This window comes from Manis javanica, chromosome 6, assembly GCF_040802235.1.
Source record: "Manis javanica isolate MJ-LG chromosome 6, MJ_LKY, whole genome shotgun sequence".
Taxonomy (NCBI): Eukaryota; Metazoa; Chordata; class Mammalia; order Pholidota; family Manidae; genus Manis; species Manis javanica.
In genome coordinates this window covers 54,213,497-54,228,517 of record NC_133161.1, presented here as the reverse complement: position 1 = coordinate 54,228,517, position 15,021 = coordinate 54,213,497, and the positions used below count along the sequence as shown (strand labels likewise).

The 15,021-nt window shown below is 38.9% G+C and overlaps 1 non-coding gene across 1 annotated transcript; it reads left to right on the top strand.

Annotated features, from left to right (window-relative positions):
• Positions 1-470: 470 nt before the first annotated feature.
• On the top strand, positions 471-577 carry LOC118973160 (U6 spliceosomal RNA). The gene has a single exon (XR_005062397.2). It is a non-coding gene; the product is annotated as a U6 spliceosomal RNA (small nuclear RNA).
• The last annotated feature ends 14,444 nt before the right edge of the window (positions 578-15,021 follow it).

The following is a 15,021-nucleotide window of genomic DNA, read 5'->3' as shown; positions in this document are numbered from 1 at the left end:
TGGGTTTTGCTTCTGTGTGGTCTGACAGAGTTGGCACAGAGATAAGCAGTGACTTCTGTGACTTCCTGTTGGGCTTTCTTTCACAATTAGGAAAGAGGGTTAGGAGTAGCCAACAGACATTTAAAAAAAAAAAAAAAAACGATCCTCCTGAAAGAAACAAAGAGTTGCCACAAAACTCTGAAAAATAAAGAGTTTGAGCTAACTGCTGGTCAGTCCTTGACTTATTTGGTGACCTTAACATGTTTAGCACTTGAAAACTCAGTTTTTTGTGAGTTTATTGTGACACAATGCTTTTTAAACTCTTATTTTTATCTGTTAACATCATATAATGATTAACAAATTTAGAGTGATTTTTTTTCCAGTTCTCTCATGTAAATGCTCATTTGAATGTCATAAGCAATACCAGTTTGAAAGCACTAGGTAACAGGGCACAACAGCACCACCATCAATACTAAGAACAAACAGTTTTTGTGCTCACTTCAACAGCACATATACTAAAATTGGAATGATACAGAGAAGATTAGCATGACCCCTGAGCAAGGATGACACACAAATTCATGAAGCATCCTATATTTAAAAGTAAAATTTACTTTTAAGACTTTTTGAAACTTGTGTCTTCTAGTCCAATCTATTACAGAGATCAGAAAATTTAGAAGATGGTTAATGCGATATGGTTTTTAAAATTGGGAGTGAATTTAAGACTGGTTAGCTTTTAACCTGGTTATGAAGATACTTGAGTTCTGTCTGTGGTTACCCCATCATAAGTAGGGAAGTTAAACTCCTTATTGTTTACTTCCAACTCTGCCCTTGGAAAGAAAGTTCATGGTGTATATTCACACACACACACACACACACACACACACACACACACACACACACACACACACAAAGAACAAACAGCTTTGAGGGCTGGGCTGAAATCACTGGTAAAAATTAGAACAAAATAGAATATTGGCACTGGAATACAGCTAGAGTATGCAATTACTAATAAAGGGCTTCAAGAACAGCAAATAGAAGTCTGTTAATCAAGATTGAGAATGGATACTGGGCAGGAACTAGTTAACAACCAGATTATGTCCTAGAGTTGCATACATTTATCTGGGCAGTCGATCACATTGGTCCACTTTCAGGAGGAAAATGCACTCATGCTTCCAGACATACATCTTTGGGGAATAAAAAAAGGAGAAGCCATTCACAATATTCACAGGATACTCCATTTTTTATGCCTCATTTCTGGTATTTTTTTTCTTAGGCCCATACATACTTAATCCATCTCTTCAGTTGAGCAAGAAGCAAATGAGGATGCCTCCCACAGTCTTTTGCTTAGTGTTAGATTTCAGGCAATGCTTACTATCCAAACCCCTCTTTCAGAATTGCATCTACTGAGGGCTAGACTTCCCTGGAACATGGCTACTCCTTGCCTTAGCACAGCTTTCTGGACATCACCTTGCCTATCTTTGTAGGCCTGTTATATTCTAGAACCTATGTGTCTCACTGGGCCTCAATTCCTGGCTCCTATTCAATTCAGTCCTGTGGCCATACATGTATTACACTTAAACAACTCTTGGCTTCTTCTATCCAACCACTTGGAAGTCTGGTGGGATGGCTAGAGAAGAGAACACCGTCACCATGAAGATTATTAAGGAATGGCCTCCATGAATATGCAATATGCAAATTCCTTCAGGACTGAGCAGATAGAGGCTCTAGGAGATTCCACAAATGGAGAAGTTCCTAAGATGCTTCCACAGACTAAAATGTTGTCATCAGCATTTTCTCACTTTAATTTCCACAAGCCGATATGCAGCCAATTCATAGTAATAAGATGTCAATCTCTCTTTTTTAAAACTCAGGCCTCAGCTATCCTGGCACACAGAGGATAATTTTAAAATTCAAAAACAGAAACAAAAGAAATATCTTATAGAATATCCTGATCACTTTTGGTTAATTTTCTATATTTCAGGATTCTTGTTCCAAAACAAGTGAATTCTGTCCTAAAAGGACTGACCTAACTTCATAGCTCTCTTGCTTGTAGGACAGGTAGCAATTTAACAAGTATATATTCAGTTGTCAAAAATGAAATTTAGTTTTATAGCTAGTATCTTGTTCTGTCTATTCTAGAAGCCCCTTACCACAAAAGTCAGAATATACATTTTTATCTGTATTTAAGATTCTCTTGTGTTTTAAATTTTTTCTGTTCTCCTTTCAAATATAGTATCTGGGTGCAGAATAAAGCTGACATGTCCTTTGACATAGGCATGGAGCTCCCAAGTCTCTAGGTGATGTAACACATCCTGCTTCATCTCTGAGGTGCCTCTGCCATGGCTGCTTCTGCAGCAGAGTAACCACAGAGCCGCTGCATATCTTTTTCGATTGAGGTTGTCCTGCTTGGTCTTTAGGGTGTATCCTGTTACCATTGCTGATATCCATGGACACTGCCCTAGCTTGTAGACACAAACATCCCACACCCTACAGTCTGTATGGTTACAGTAGTCCCCCTACTGATTACTAGGGCATGCAGCACTTATGAATGGCCTTGAAGGCCTAAGATTTCTTGCTTGCTTTCTCCACGCCACACCAAAGTGAGACTTCATTCAGGCCCATCCTCTTTGATACCTCCTTCAGCTATTTCAGCTGATAGCTCCTTCAAATCCTGTAATATGGGCAAGTCTTCATTTTTAAAGATAAAGAGGTGAAGTCCCTAAATGCTACAGTTGAATCTAAATGCTCCTGACATTTCAGATGCATGAGACTTTGGGAAACTTTCCATTTTCCCCAATTACATCCAGAAATGCACAGCATCAGACCTAGAGGTCTTTGGAATCCCCAGAACTACTTGGATGTTGTTAATTTCTTTTTTTGAAATTCACCCTTAAGAGGAGAATCAGAACACTAGGGCCTGATCTGTGGTTTTCCTTTTTGTCTCTATCTCATGCTCCACATCTCAGTAATCAGAGGGGCTTTCCTCTGCCTATGTGCGAAAAGACTTCCTTGTATTGCATCTTTTTCCTATTCTATAGTGCCTGATCCTCTTCAAGCTCAGTGCTTGCTTTGGGACCTTGAGAAAATCATCCCTTCCTCAAGCAATCCAGGCATTTACAATGATCAAAAGTGCTTGCTTTCAGACTCTAGGAAAAAAAAAAACATTTTAAAATTCAAATCCAATGCATCTCTGTTCATAACAAGGCTATGATTTCTCCATGAAGTAATGCTACTGATTTCATAGGGCATGCTATTGATTCAATAGCTTGGAGAGCTGGACAACTGGGAACTGTGGATTACCTGGGAGCTAAAACACATTGATTTGATATCTCAAAATTGGTGTCTCTGTAATTCCTCCCATCTTCCCATTGATCTCTCTATGGCATATGTTTCCCACCACACAAGTAAACTCTGGACATACCTGGCCCCCAGGGCAAGGGGAATAAATTAAACTCCAATGTCCACAGGCCCTCTCTCAGTAAATGGTGGTAGAGTTTAGAGGCTCAGACCAGAACCTGCATCTCATCTAAGACATGACCTTGTCTATTACAACAGCACAGTTTAGTAATACCTTAACTGGGCAACAAGCACAACAAATAATTAACATATAATACATACATGTTTTTAAAAGCACACTTGTCAAAGGGCTCTTCTTCCAAACACAATAGACTAAAATTAAAATAAAGCTCTTACTTGAATAATAAGTGTATGAAATAATAGTCTTAACACTTTACAGAAAAAGAAAAATTCACTGATCAATAAAGAGTTACTACATGAATTACTGGGCAGACCTGCAAGGAACAGAATTCCACATTTCTATCATCGGAGCACAATTAGGTTTCAGATCTGCCTCAAGGTTAGGCCTATCTAATTAACCCTGTGGAATATAAAGGAAAACTCAAGGTTACCGTTTATTGAAGGCTTGCTAAGTGCCCCTGGATGAACCTATGTGATCTCATTTAGTTCTTACAAACCCTGCAATGTGGGCAAATCTTCATTTTTAAAGAGAAAGAGGTGAAGTCCCCACTCACCAGCAGAGCAGCTGAACTCATTTCTGACAGATAAAAGATGCTCTCAAAGAGGGATGGGGCAAGTTCATGGGATTGCTCCAATTCTTCCTGGTGGGGGGGTGAGGATTTAGAAACGTGTTTTATTACCTCCAACTTTAGTGCCAATAAGAACTAATGTTCACCTCTAAACTTACTCTTTAAATTCAGCTTTCAGTTTTGTTCCTAGAGATTTGGTATTAGTTGACTTCCATTCAAATCCACTGATACTTCGGTCAGTCCGTTAGTGAATAGACAGGCTTCTCATAAGAAAAGCAGTCCCTTTAGAGAAAGTGCCTCAGCAGGACTTGAATGGGCACAGGGGGGGTGCACTGCTCTCTCAGCAGAATACAGTTACTCAGGCGGACCCCGCTCCTCAGTCCTCAGGTGATCTTTGAAAGAAACTAACGTTGAAAGCAAACAGTGAAGCAGAAAGAACTGGCAAAAAAAGTGACACTCGGCAGTTGTCTTTCCTTTTGGTTCTTCCCTCTCAGAGTCACATTGCAACTGTCTATCTCTGTCTCCTACTTCTCTAAAGATCATTTTAAATACATTGGAGTCATTTCCGTAGACTGTAGAATGTGTTTGATTTTAGGTTTTTAAGTGATTTAAAAAGTAGCACCAGGAAATGTTGCTCTGTGGTTTGTTACTATTGAGGATCCAATAGGGAGCAAGGATAATATCTGCTTTGTATGTTTTGCTGTATTTATTTTATTGAATCTTATAATATCCCCTCAGAGGCTGGTGAAGGTCAGGTTTTATTATTCTCCTTTACAGGCAGGAGATAGAGTAAAGCTCAGTGAGGCATTGAATGTCACACCAGAAACAAGTAGAACAATCAGAAATATATGACGAGTTAGGTTTCTGTCTAGGGTAAAAACACCCTAAACCAACATTTTTCAAAGAATTATCCAGGGGTTCCAAGAGATACTTTTGTAAAAACAGTTTCTTAGTCAAACACTTTAAAGGTTCTGTGAAGCCCTGTAATTAAAAACACTAAGAAAAACTTAGTTTATTTAACTCAGCATCATTTCCTATAGTACTTTTTTTTGTTTAGTAAATACTGTTTATATCAACAAAGCACATCTTGGGAAATGCTCCATTAAACCACATCATCTCTCTTTCACTTCACAATACAGTAAAAAAACAAAAAAAAACACTTGTCTCAGAGCTCATCTAAATTATCACTAAAGAGAGAAGAGAGAGAGAGAAGCTGAGGGCAGGTGGTGAGGGGATGGTCTGTTACTTGACTTTGCTATTTCTGTCAATGGTTATTTTCAACTGTATCACTTCTCCTGAGCCCAATTCCTCTGCTCCAGTTGTTCTGATCTACTTCACTGTCCCACCTTCATTAACTGGATCATATTCCTTCATTTAGCAAGCAAAAAAGCACCTATGAAAGTACTAGGCATTGTGTCTGTCACAGAAAGACAGAAATTAAGGCATAGTTCTTGTCCTAGAGGAGTGCTCTACCTCCTAAAGTGGGAAGGGGGCAAGTATAAAGCAAGACAGGCCAGCAGAACAAGCCCAGCCCGGAGCTTCTACCACAGGGAGGAGAGGAAGTGCTGCTCCAGCCAGCAGGGCACGGCTTCCTCTTGCTTCTTCAGTGGTGTTTGCAGACATGGTGATAAACAGATGTTAGCCAAGCAAACTGTGCAGCCTAAGAGAGCCTAAAGAGAATGATATCTACCAGTGCATATAGGTGAGGAAAGCAGTGATCATTTAGAACACAGCATGGTCAGACCTTAGGACACATACACAGAGATATCTGTTCAAGAGTCATGGATATATACATACGACATGGTAAGGAGTTTGAATTTTATCCTGAAGAGAATATAGTTATTGATTATATATCACTTTTAGCCATTTTAAGTCCCTTTAAATCCTAAAGATTCTTCCACCTTCATTAACTGCTTGATATCCTCTCTCCTTCTGTGGACATGTCCAAAGTCTGTCCATTCATTTAAGCCCATCGCACCATGCCTGCCCTGACTGCCTCAACCCAGGTTTCTTCCTCCTTTGAACCTCTCTGCTATTCATTGACTATATGATTCAAGCACTGCTTTGGAAGTTACTCTTTTGTAAGCATGTGTGCTTTCTGCCGATGTGTATGGCAAACACCTCAAAAGCAAAGAACCACGTCGTTTATCCCTGGCATACTGTGGTGCTTCCCAGGATCTCCACCTCCTGCTGTTCACTCCCTGGTATAAGTCTCGTCCCTTGAGCCTGGGCTGGACCTAGTGACTCACTTCTTACAAACAGAATACGGTAAAAGTAACAGGGTGTTGTTTCCAAGAATAAGTTACCAAAGGACTCTGGCTTCTTTCTCTCCCTCTCTTGCACTTTTGCCTCACACTCTGAGAAAAGTCACCGGCTATGTTGTGAGCTGCCTTATGGAGTGGCCTGTGTAGCAAAAAACAGTGTCTCCAGCCAGCAGCCCTTGAGACCTGACAACAGCCACGTGAGCCCTATGTGAGCCTGAAAGCTGACAGTCCTACTCCAGGGGAGTCTCGCCATGAGGTCACTCCAGGGGTCATGTGATTTACGGTGTGAAACACTGAGCCAGAAACACCCAGCCGAGCTGCACCTGGATCCCTGACCCTTAGAAATGAAAATAAGAAATGTTCACTGTTCTAACCTTCTACATTTTCGGGCAATTTATTATATGGTCATAGATAACTAATGAAAGTACCTAAAGTAACAATCTACAAAATAAGTATAAAGTGCTCCTGAACATACTCTGGATCAGTACGTGGTTTATAATCCCAGCCAGTGGTTTGATCTGTTCCAGTGTCAACTGCCATGCACTCTGCTTCAAGGGGAAACCAGTCTTTTGTGAATTTCTTGTACATAAGTATTTGTTACAAATATTTTAGCAAATGCTTTCTATTTCTCTTACTTGTGCATATCTTGGCTGCCATTACAGAAAAATAGTGCAAACATCATTTCCTTACTGGGGAGTAAGGGTTTTTCTTTCTTTTTTTTTTAGTGTGGGGGTGGGATGGTTTATGTCAAATGTTTAGTTTTTCTTCTGCATGAAACATCTTGTGGGTCTTTAGAAAACTTCATACTGTATGAATAAGAAAATAAAATATTTGAAACATGAAAAATAATAAATGCTCCTGAAGACAGTTGGATAGACAAATGCAATGGAAGTACATATTGGAAATAATTAATCTAATATTTATCAAATGAAGGAATCCGATGGATATTTACAAGAGTTCCTTCACATTTATTTTAGTTTGAAATAAAGTGACAAACTGGTCTTTATATTATACAAATGCCCTTGTTTTCATCCCTTTGTTTATTTCAACTGGAGAAATGGGTTGTCACCATGAACTTCTACTTAAACATCTTAGGTAGAATAAAGAAAAAAATGTTTGTTCCTCTGAGTTTTTATGCAAAATGCAGAATTGAGAGCCACAGCAGATACACTATACCAGGTACCCAGCTTCTTACCCACTTTTCACAGCATTATGCTCTTCTCCTACACAGCCAGAGCTGTTTCCATGCAATGATGAGAATGTCCACCAGGAAGGCATTTATGGACTCAGTGTGCCTGGGACCTACGGTGCAAAAGGGAAAGCAGGGCATCTAGTTAAGGAAACAGGATTCACCGTATTTTCCACAAGTAGTAACCATGAGTGTTCTGTTGATCAAAATATTTCTGACATGTTTCCCTAAACTATCAAGCTGTTGAGCCACAAGGGCATTCCACCTAATAGTTTTTCCTGGGGCTCCTTTCTTATTCCAGTAAAGAAAGGAGAAAGAATCTGCTGAATATTACCATCTGTACTCTAGTGGGTTTTTTTTAATGTATCAGTTATTTAATTAGGTTTTTTGATGAAGATAAACTCTACTTAAGGGAAAAAACATGTAGATTCACCCTAGATCTAAAAACAGCTTTGATTTTTAGCAGAATCTGAGTCCACAGCTTTCTGATCAACCTTGCACTACTTGGTAAGCTCATATTTTTCCTTCACTGTGTCAAACATCTCACCTCCCTGGTGTCTGGGCTTGTGAAGCTTCTTCTTCCTGAAGTAAGCATCAGTGGGATGTTTTGGGATTTTCACCTCACTGGTATCAGTGTTGGTGGAGGTGGTGATGGCAGCTTTCTAGTGTGTTCTATAGAGGGGAACTCGATTGGGGATCAGAGGTCCAGTCAGAAGCAGCAAGACCCTGCTCAGTGTGTCAGGGAAACCACCACTTTGCCTAGGCGGCAGCTAGTGAGGAAGATCAGAACGGTCCTGGGAGGGAGGTGAGCTCTGTTTTCTCACGCGCTGACTGAGGGGATTTCTGCCATGGTTTAACAGCTTCCAGGGCACATCGTAGGTAGAATAATATCTGAGCATTTTGCTAAACTGAACCACTCAGGTACCACCAAATGGAGGGAGTGCCTATATATATGGGTACTTCATAGAACACAGGAAAGACAGCTGGTACCTACATAATTTTAGCAGCAGGACAAACTACCCCAAAACTGTATGGCATATAGAACTTCTAGCTCAAATTTTTGAAAAAAGATATGAGGAAGGAGAGAAAACAACTACAACTACCACCATCACAACAGAACAGAACTCCCTCCCCGCAAAAACAAATGGATTCCTGTTGAAAATTTCTAACCATTAATATTACTTTTCTCAACCTCATCAGCTAATATTTATTTAGTTTACACAATGTATTATGGAGAGCACAAAATAAACCCAGGTATTAACAGGGAAGTTGGCATCCATTTTATTCTCAGGATGATAGTGTTAATCAGATAGGTTAGGTTTGCTGGTCACAGTCCAACAACCAGTAAGTGGCAGAACTAGGGCTAGCATGCATGCCTCCTAATGCTTATTAACATTACACCGAGTTGATAGGAACTGAGAAAGTTAATAGTTGAGTCACTTGCCAGGGGGTGGGGGGGAAATACTTTTAATTTAGCAGCTGTTAAGAAGTAACCGTAACTTAGGGGGAATGAAAAGTAAGGTGGAATGAGACTAGTTTTCTGGAGAGAGAATTAATTTCAAGGAAAGAGGAAAAGATTTCAGCAGCTCTCTGTATAGTGCTGGCCAAACAGATCCACTTTTCCAGTATCTCTCATTTCCATTTGTCTACTAAGTATTGGTAGGAACTGACAGAGAAACTTGAAGAAAAAGTTTCAGTATGGGCTGCTTCACTGAGTGAGGTGTTATCAAAACTCAAAAACAGGGGGGTAAAGAGATAATTAATTAAAGGATTTCAATGAATTGTTCTGAATTATTTCTCTAATCAGAGTAATAAATTAACTCTCTAATCCCTGGGTGAATAAAGGTCGATTTTAGATTGTTAAATATTCCAGGATTATAAACAGCCAAATGAATGTTTCCTTGAATAATTACTCATTTGGTTTTTTTCAGTCAATTTCTAGCTAACTGAATAAGCTTCATCTAGAGACTTTATAATAAAAACATTCCCAGTTTTGATAATGTACTATTATTATACAAGATGTTAGCATTGGGAGAAACTGGCTGAAGGGTTCATGCAACCTCCCGTAACATTTTCTTTGTGCAACTTCCTGGGAATGTATAATAATTTCAAAATTTAAATTTAAAAATGGAGAGAGGTAAAAGGGAGAGAGGACAAGATTGATTCTAGGTTTTCACCCTCAAAAATGCTTATGGCGACAGGAGTTAGGCAACACTAAGTATCTATCCATCTCCTACCCTACACCTACTTCCCCAATCAGGCAAGACAGAATGCATTTATGCCTATCTCCCAATCTTCTAGTCACCTCCAAGTCCAATCTTTATCCTGGATGTTGTCAGTTTTCATGAAGAATCCATCACTTTTCATGAAGAATCCACAAACATTTAACCTCACAACTTCTGGATCTCCTCAAAACCAGCAACCTCCATCAATTACTCCATCGGTCTACATAAGTCTGTGTTGCCTTCAATGGAAGTGAACAAATCAAATGTTGCTTTCAGCAGCCCAGTGTGAAGCCTAACTTGACAGCCCTTCGAGTCGAAGGACTTCAGCTTCCAGGGCTAAAAAAGTCTGCAGCAAACATTCATACGAGGGCTCCAGGGTCCCCACTAACAGAAGTTTAAATGCCAAGTTCACGTTCCATTTTACTCTGTGCTAGAACCAAAGGAAAATGGCTTTTAGGGCCAGAAGTTACCGTATTAAGTATTGAAATATCTACTGGGGAACAACACTGTAAACTGTTATTAATTAGGCCAGGTTTAGTATGGAAGAAAAATGATGAGAAATGAAGGTTTCTGGATCCTGACTCTCTCAGGATTCTGATTCAGTAAGTCATTTCTGAAATACGATCCAGAAATCTACATCTTAACATATTAGACTGACCATATTCAAAGAAATTGTAACCTGAAATGCAGATAAATTAGCTGACAACCTAGAGTAGACGCTACAGATATAAGAAGCACCTAATACTTTGGGCAATAAACAGGAGAAAGTATAAAAGTAGACATTTGAATATTAGGTTTCTGAAGAGGTACCTAATTGGAGAGTCTACAGGGAATAAAGTAAAGAATTGGGAAGAAGGCAGCTCAAAACATAAAAGGAGAAGATGAATCAAGAATATTTTAGCCTATGTAAGAACCTTCCTCAGGACTGACTGCTCCTGGGATAGCACAGAGATAGAGTTCTGGGAAACCTCTCCCAGCTGCAAGATTGTCTCTGCTTTCATCCACAGAGAGATGAGCAGAGAGAAGGAAGGAAGTCATAACATTCTCAAGGAATTATATGAATAAATTTGGTTAATGTGTGAAGTAACTAAGGTATAAACAGATTTGAACACAAGACCAAAACTTGGAAATCTCCCTTTCATGCCCTTGCTTTCTCAAGGAGGCTGAAAGAACTAGAAGTGTTTCTCTGCACAATTGTTATTATTAGCAGTAATTCCCAGAGGTAGTCTCACACACCAAAGGGATCATGTTCAGAAGTAGAAAATGATTCAGTAATTTCATTTTAAGGCTTATTCAAAAGTCTATTCCATCCCTGGGTTCTTTGTAGTTGCAAAAACTTAATTTGTCTACCAGATAAAATGTTTGTTCTTACTTCTCTGCTGTATTAGTAACATTCCCATCAGAATACAGAAATCACACAGTAATTTAAAGAGGGAAAACTTAGTATAAGGAAATTGCAACAGGGTACTGGCATAATAGGAAATGAGCTAAAGGAGGGGAACCATAAGGAACACCCAAGGACTGCTGAGGGACCGTGCAAGGAAGGAACAGACTTGGAGGGAGACCATCTTCCCCAAAGCTGGGACTCTTTGGACAAGGTCTTACTGAAGCCCATTGGATGTTGGAAAAGTTCAATGGGTTGTGTGAGGACAGAGAGAGTCCCCAGTTGTTATCTAAGCCAAATCAGCACTTCCTACTAGGATATTAATTAAATTCACTGGGAAGCTACTTGTTTAGGTTGTTACTGACTTCCTGGAAAGCCAGCTTGGGCACCATCTGGACTCATGGAAAGCCACCTGGAAATGGTGGGGGCTGTGAAGGGGTTGCAGTTGATTCTCTGGGAAACAAGCTGGTGAATCCATAGAATTTGTCAGTTACCCTCAGGAGTGCCATTGAACTCATTGCCCGGACCACCCCAAGTTGGGTGGTTCTTTAGGGTCATCTCTTGGATTAATTAGAAGGCACTTGAAGAAATACAGACATAATTCTAAAAAGAACACACTAAGTACTTAAAGTCATGAATGCATTAGCAGCGGGAAATAACAAGGGAAGGGCATACACTGATGGCAACACAAGGGAAGAATTTTTTTTTCTTTAAATGAAAAGCAAGCAAACTTTTTCTATGGAAGGCCAAATAGTATTTTAGGCTTTGTAGGCCATATGGCCTCAATTGCAACTACTCAACTCTGCCCTTAGAGTATGAAAGTAGCCATCAGTATTATGTTTTGATGAATCCTTATTTAGAAAAACAGGGAGTAAGCAGGATTTGGCCCAAGAGATATAGTTTGCCATACCCTGATGCAGAGAAATAGGAAGAGAATTGGGTGAAGAGGACACTGTAAAGGGGAATAATAAGCAGCATAATAGCCCTTGACATCTGTAGAAAAGAAGGCTATGGAAATAGTTAAGCCTCAACTTCTCATTTGTAAAATAGAGAAATAGTACTTTATCAGTCACCTAATTTCCATGAGAAACAAATGATATAAAGCTATATCACAGGTGTTTAATAGCCATTCTACACTCCATGGCTCTCAATTTCCTCTTCTATTGAGGTGCTTACATTTGTTAAGTTCTAAGATCCTTTTCAATATCTAAGTCAACATACTATGACCAACCATCAGAGTTTTGGAACTGTCTAGATGGGATGTGCATCATAATTTAACCTTGTGGGAGGGCCTCTGTTGTCTACCATCACAGCTTCACCACAATTTTGCTTTTTCTAGTACAAAAGAATCACATAGGTACATTTTCAAGTCTTTCTACTGAACTAAATAGTGATTCTCCATAAATAGAGAGGGGTAACAGAGTTTATTGCTCCCTAGAGTATGATTTTTATGTATCTCCAAGGCTGGAAAACCTATGGGCATTTAGTGGATAGGAACCAGGGAAGCTAGACTTCCTGGAATGTGTGGGACAGTCACACACAGTGAACATTAATTCTGTGTTTAATATGCATTTATGTTTTCCCACTGGCATTCAGCATGTGACTTTAAAACCTGTTTGTAATTTTCTGAGCTGAGAATCTAATCCATGTCACATTGAGATACAAGGCATTTTTAAACTATTTTAATATACACTGAGTTTTCTAGAAATGTAAATATCATGTAAACTGATGGAATATTTTATTTTGTTTCCATCATTACTTTATCAACAATAAAAGAAATAAATTACCAAGAGAAGCACATCACTGATGCCTCTCATGATATTTTAGTTGTAAGTACAATGTACTTGGACTAGTCTTCCATCATATCCACAGTTTCTCTGTACAGAAGCATCTGGCTATCACATTTTTTTTGGTATATATTTGTTCCCATATTAGCCTTAAAATACATATAATTTATTAGAAGTAACTTTTTAAAATTTATGCTTTAACTATTAAAGCAAGACATTGATGTTTTGGAAATTATGTTTGCAAATACGTTATATTTATATTTGTTTCCAGGTTACAAATAATACAAATGTGTATTATTTGAAGATGACTTCACATCTGATAGGACTGGGAACTCCTCTACATATTATCTGAAGCAATGATTGTCTTGGATTCTTTTTGTTAATGACCAGTGAGTAAAGAAGACAAGGGACTTTGTTCCAAGTTCTCTAGAGTAGATATTATGTTTTTATTAAATACCTTATATTTGCAGATGGCTTCACATTATTAGTAAGATGAAACTTCGAATAAACCACTTTCTTTAAAAAATGGGATTGAAAGAGTAGATCTTATTTATAGTCGCCTTCACTTTCAGAAAAATGACTGGTGCCTTTCTGGCAATGAACAATATAGGACCTTCCCCTGATGTCCTTTTATTTTCATTTCTCTTACTAAAACCCTGAGACTCAGGGACAACAGTAGTCCAAAAATCAGCCAGAAGCAGCTAACACTGCCCTACCACTTCTTCCAGGAGAAACGCCAATGCTTAGTTGTCTACAGTGATTACTACTGGCATTCTAACAGTCCTTTTTCTTCAGTGCTGACTTTGAATCCCTACAGCCTTTCTAGTTCAAAATGTCCACAGCCATTTCTCAGCTATTTTGGAAGATCCCTAGCAGTGTCTCTGCAGAAAAAAGAAACCAGAGCAAAATTTCTTCAATGATCTTTTCTTGTTTCTATTTGAAACAGAGAGAATGAAGCTCTTCAATCTCCTAGAGAATAAGACCCAAAATTTCTTTTTGCCAAAAGAAGCATCCAAAATTTCTTTCACGTAAAAATGGAAAACAAATATAAACTAATTCTGTTCACTGGAAGTGACCAAATACACATTAGGAAGCCCAGCATAACAGGTGTGTAGGACTTCAAATGAATAATTTTTACATTTATGCTTTGTTTTCTTCATGGATGAATGCTGGTTTTTCCAAAGAGCTTCTATAACACTTTACTTCTGGTAGCACCTTGATACCACCTGAAATGATTTAAACTGATTTTAGAAGGGTCCTGTTGTTGTGTGCTTGGCCATTTCTGAAATTGTAGGCCAGAATAAAAAGGAACGGACCTTCCTTCCATTTTAAGATAGTCTCAAACTACCAGATCAAGTTCCATACTGAACCATATGAGGGACACTTTTGTTTCACACTTTGTCTTTCTTGATGCTGATTAAGTGGCCAGTTACCTGAAATGTTTTTCCTTTTATTTTACAATTTAGACTGCTTTTAAGGCAGCAACAAGCTGTGTAAGCTGTTTTTATTTTATTAATATTGGAAGCACTGAATACACGATAGCAAATATAACTCAGATCAAATCTTTTCACTTTTGAAAACATTTGCCAAAGGATATATACTTATTATTTATTGATATGAAATTTTCATTGCTGTTTGCTAATATTTCTCTGGCATGTCAAATAACTTGCTTTTCATATTAGGTGTGAACATCTTCTAGAGAAGATGTAAATTTGGATACAGAACAAAGTTACCTCTAATTTTATTCAATCAAACTTCAAGTTTACTTCCCCCACATTTCCAAGTAAGGATATAGGATATAACACTATCTAAAACCATCAGTGCTGCTGAGGTTCAGGCAGCCGTGGGCACTCTTATGACTGGGGATTCCTGAGAGCTTTTGATTCAGAAGAAGATGATGAGTGATCCCACTGACAACAGGACTGGGGGACTAGGATGGAGAGAACAGCAAGAACTCTCCCCCATTTATGACTCCTCTCTCCCAAGTCAGACACTTTGGGTGCTGATCTGAATCTCACTGAGTAAAGGGGTGGAGGCAAAGGCTGAAGGAGTTATTATGGGACCTAGTGACAGTGTGAGATTGCTTTGTTTCAGTTCTGATATAGAATGGGGTGCGGGAAGGCCTCTCGGACCTCCATCTGACTCTG